Source organism: Gossypium hirsutum, chromosome A01, assembly GCF_007990345.1.
Source record: "Gossypium hirsutum isolate 1008001.06 chromosome A01, Gossypium_hirsutum_v2.1, whole genome shotgun sequence".
NCBI classification, from domain to species: Eukaryota; Viridiplantae; Streptophyta; class Magnoliopsida; order Malvales; family Malvaceae; genus Gossypium; species Gossypium hirsutum.
In genome coordinates, this window is record NC_053424.1 from 34,685,093 (window position 1) to 34,690,312 (window position 5,220).

The 5,220-nt window shown below is 33.8% G+C and overlaps 1 long non-coding RNA gene across 1 annotated transcript; it reads left to right on the top strand.

Moving 5' to 3' along the window:
* The first annotated feature begins 330 nt into the window (after positions 1-330).
* Positions 331-4,062, top strand: LOC121223666 (uncharacterized). The gene is made up of 3 exons (XR_005920982.1): positions 331-384; positions 859-944; positions 2,179-4,062. It is a non-coding gene; the product is annotated as an uncharacterized lncRNA (long non-coding RNA).
* The last annotated feature ends 1,158 nt before the right edge of the window (positions 4,063-5,220 follow it).

Sequence of the window (5,220 nt, forward strand, 5' to 3'; positions counted from 1 at the left end):
GTTTACAGTATGATATAATGTTCGTGTAAAAATTTTGTGAAGAAATTTTACTATTTGAGTGGTTAATTCGGTAAAAAGGACTAAATCGCGTAAAGCGTAAAAGTTAAATTCTATAAGTTAAAAGTATTAAATGGCTATGGAATTAAACAGAGAAGGTCCTTATGTGGTAAATAGCCCATTTATGAGATAGTGAAGGTTAGTGGAGTGGCATTTGGTGTATTTAGTAATATTTTTAAAGGGTAAAAAGGTAAATAGGTAATTAAAGTTAATAATAAATAAAATAAAAGCCAAAACCATGTTATATTTCTTCATCTTCCACCGAATACAGAGAAAAGAAACAGCCATGGTTGTGTTTTAGGGTTCGGCATCTTCATGGCTCAATTTGTAAGTGTTTTGAGCTCGATTTTTGATGATTTTTATGTTTTTGTGATTGTTGCTTCGTGTTCTAGTTAGCCTGTACCCTAATTTCTGAATTTTTTGATGAATTTGTGAGTTTCCATTGATGATAGCTTGATGTTTTTGAGTGTTGATGATGGAAAATAAATCATTGTTGTTAGATTAACAAGTTTTATAAAGTGATTTTGAGTAAAAATGTCAATTTTGGACCAAATTATATAAGGTGGAAATTTAGTGGTTAAAATGTAAAATAAATTGAAAATATGGGCTGATAGTAATATATGAAAAATTCGGCTAGCTTGGGTTTGTGTTTAATTTCATGAAATTGTGATTTCAAGTGATAAGGACTAAATTGCAAAAATATGAAATAATAGGGGAAAAAATGTAAATTTTCCAAAATGTGTAAATTGTGTTAAATTGAATGAAATTTTGATTAAATAAGTAAATTTTGATATTATATAGATTGAGATAATCGAGAATTGGATCTAGAACGGGGGAAAAATAAAGTACCGGACTAATTGATCCGTTCTGTCATTTTAACGATCGAGGTAAGTTTGTATGTAATAAGCATTGTTAAATTTATGCTTTTAATGATTTGATATTATATAAATTGTATATACGTGACTATTTTTATGTTTAACGACATATCGGCTAAAAAAAATGGCACTTACTGTACGGTTCGAAATAGCTTCGGCTAAATATGGCACTTGGTGTGCGATTGGAGATAGCTTCGGCTAGATATGTATATGGCACTTAGTGTGCAAAATATTAATAATGACAATTGGTGTGCGAGATATTGAGTATGGCACTTAGTGTACAAGATATCGAAGATGCAACGACATTACGTGTATGTATGAAATGGTAAGGATCGGTATAGATATGTACATGAGTTATGATGCATCTTTGTAACGAAGTAAATAAGTAAGTCATGTTTATGAGAATGATTTTGTGATGACCTTGTGATTATGGGCTGATGCTTATGTTGTATAAATATTTATTTATACCATGATGGTGGAAATGATTGGTGAAGGTGTGATGAGCTTAGTTATTATCATTTTTGTACTAAAACTTTTTTGGACAGTAGCTGTAGTCCAACTTTTTAAATTCACCAAAAATTGTGGAAATCGAGTTATAGGATGAATAAAATATGAAACTAGAGCTTATTGAATCTATTTTTACATAGAAGAAACGGTGTATGCAAAAGAATTTTAGATTATGAGATATTTGAATTTTCGTGAGACAGGGTTAGAATGATCTCGGAATCCCCTATTTTGAATTTGAAAAATAATTAAAAATTTTAAAAAAATAATTAGGGGTTATATTTATATTATTAGAATCTTTGATGAGTCTATTTTCTAAAGAGACAAATGGGAACATCATTCGAATTCTGTATGAGGATATAATTAATTTTTAGTGAAGAGGGTTCGGAACTTTTGGACAGTGAAAAAGGGGTAAATTTGAAGAATAAACTGTACTTATTAGCTAAACCAAAAATTTTGTAAATTTTATGGTAAGAAGATATGTGAGTATAGTTTCAAGTTAAATTAATGGATCTTAATTTGGAGCTTCATACATCCAGAAATAAATAATTTAATGACTATGACTCGAGTAGATAGCTTGACTGGAATTTGAACAAATAGTGGAATAATATGCAATTATAATTGTGATACCTTGAGAACATGTTGTAAGAATTTGGAAAAAGCATATTAATAAATTACTTATTATTTTCATATGAACTTACTAAGTTTTATAGCTTACCCCCTCCCTTTTCATCTCTTATAGGTTTATGTAGCTAGCTCGGGTTGGAGATTGTCGGAGATTCAATCACACTATCAAGCTATCATTTGGGGTATAAGTATTCAAATACTTAAGTCTATGGCATGTCTATGCTGATCATAGGATTATTCATGTGTATTTGCCAATGTTTTATGGTGTGATCATGTTGTTTGATATGGATGACTGTGCGCATACGACTTAAGTACTCGATGATTGATTTTGGCATAATTGGCATATGGATAGATTATAGCATAAGTGTGAAATGTGAAAATGTATTAATGATAATCCCGGTATGAAAGTTGTTATGATTAGTCTTGATAAAGTATGATGCCTTGTGTATGCGTAAGTTGTTATGAGAATGTCATGCATAAGCTATATTTACGATTATTAAGTGTTCATTTATGCCATGTTGGATGCCATTGAGATATGTGAGTGTGCATGTGTTGTGATGGTGGCAAAATGGCTTGGAACATAGCCTAGCATTTGTCTACACGGGCGTGTGACCCTGCTTCATGATGAAATTTTCTAAGTTTTCCCAAAAGTTTTCAAAGTTTCTGGTTTAGTCCCGAATCATCTTCGATGCGTGTTTAGGGCCTCTTAAGCCCGTTTAAGGGACGTTATACATATGTATGAATGTTTTTGATTTGAATGAAATTTTATGGCCCGATTTTATGTGATTGTGTATGTTTAAGTCCGGTAATGCCTCGTGTCCTGTCCCAGTCTCGGACATGGGTAAGGGGTGTTATACTGGCCACATAGCCGTGTGACCCCTGTTTTCACTTTTTACCTGAATCTTTTGTAAAGTTTCAAAGTAGTGCTGATTTGATACCAAGTTGATTTAAGGGTCTTGCATGCTTGATTAATGCTTAGTTTTGATTGAAAATCACATCATACTTGTATCAAAGTTCAATTTAATAGATTTTTTGATTATGTATGTTGAATTTAAGGCTCGATTTTAGTTGATTATCATTAAGTTATTGTAATTATGTTATAATATAAATTATTTTATCATTTATGTCGTTATATCAGTTAAGGTTGATGTTTGTATGTTTGTTTATAATCCCTGATGTATTCATAATCTCTATTGTGCATGTAATTAAAGCGATTAATGATTTATGATTTGATTAAATGTTATAAAATGTGTTATAATGTTCTGGTAATTGTTGTAGCATCCTGTACCTTGGGTTAAGCAACTGGTTCGGGTATGGGCTATTACAACCAGTTAGTGGAATCATGCCAAAAGAAAACAAAAGTAGAGATTCCATTGGAAGTGGTCACACATGATGTCTTAAATTCCAATCCAAGGGAACAATGTATTATTAACAACCATCCGTAATTAAATCCTGAAAGTCAACAAGAGTTTGGATCTAGAGATGGGATCAATAAGACTGAATATCTCTCCGATCCATTTGACATAGATGTAGAAATAGAATTAGAAGAAGAAGCGCCAAAATCGATTTTGAATGGAATTGTAGTCGAGCTGATACACTTTCTGGCAATAACCAATAAGGTGTCAACTAAAGAAATCGATGAGTTTATCCCATTCTCGTTCAATGAGGAAGATAAAGCTCGAGTTGACTGAACCTCGCGCCATATGGAGGTGAAATGGATCGAGGCAATAATACATTGAAAAATAATTTAGGGTTAGCTTAGATTCGACACCAAGTGATTTGTGATGCAATTGCCGCGCGGGTCGATGACAAGGCGATATCAATGGAATCGACTAAGGATACTGGTTTATATATCTCAACGGACAATCAAACGACAGATTAAAGTCTCGAGAACCAACTGGAAGGTCTTCTTTGGGGGAGATACAAATTGTCCATATCTCAAAAAAAAGACTTCAATTTTAAATTTGTGTTAATTTAAATTTTGTTATTTTTATTTTTATTATTACGTTTAAGTGTAGTTATTTATTAATATTTTATTTTATTTTAAGAAGGCCAAGTTTGCGAAGGGAAGCTGATCGGAGACTTAACATTTCAGACAAAAGTAGGTTGCAATAGGTGACATGTTGGGACAAACATGTTCCCCCATGTTGTGACGAGTAGCAACGGGAGAGGCTTAGGGTTTCAAACTAATATCGGGATGAGTAGAAGCAACCTGTTGAGACGAGCAGAAGTGAAACCACCAAGAAAATGAGCTACATGCATCGCCGAGATGAGATAGGTCTTATCGTCAAGAAGAGAAATGATTAAATGCTTAGGGACTTGTAACGACAGGCAAAGTTGGGACGAGCCAAGCCTCCACACTTTGACAATGCGACAAATAAAATGATACATCTCGACATTGCCTTTATCAGAAAACTTCCCTTTGCCAAACAATCACCCGCCGTTTGTATCAACCTTCAAGCATCGTACATTACTTGCACTTTGGAAAAAGGGGCACCCGTGGAAACATCTCTACTGATGAACCATTTCAATAGTACGGGTGCTGCCGTGCCACGAGGCACGACCATAAAAATAATAAAAAAGAAAAAGTTATGTAGTTGGACCATCAGCTCTATCTGTTCGAGTTTCACTTCTCTAAAAAAGATAAGACGTTAAAACTGAAAGTGTTCGCAATGCATACCGAAAGGATACCAATGAAGCCGACCATTAATGACTAGTTCGAACACCAGGAGTGGTCTGATCCTTTATTTGATCAGATAGACTGCTCTTAGAAACATAAAACAAAAGAAAACTCTCATAGTTTGGAGCCCAGCTTCAACTACTTCAGGAATTATTGATTCAAAACTTTCTATCGCTACACCTCTTTTCAACTATCTTAAATAGCACACTAGCCGTAAGAGAAAGAGGTGTCGAATACGGCCACGCATCCGCTGAGCTGGCCGAAAGAAGCAAGCAAAGCAAAGAGTCTTACTCTAAAGAAAAAGCCTATTCCTATTCTAGAAATCCTGCAAACTATTAATCTAAGTACTTAGCACTCACTGCTACAATTGGAGGAAATTAATTGGCGCTGCATCTATCCCAATGAATTTTTTCTTTTCCTTAGTCCTCTTCTTTAGCACTGGCTTACTCACAGGAAGCTGGCCTAGCAAATGACTCT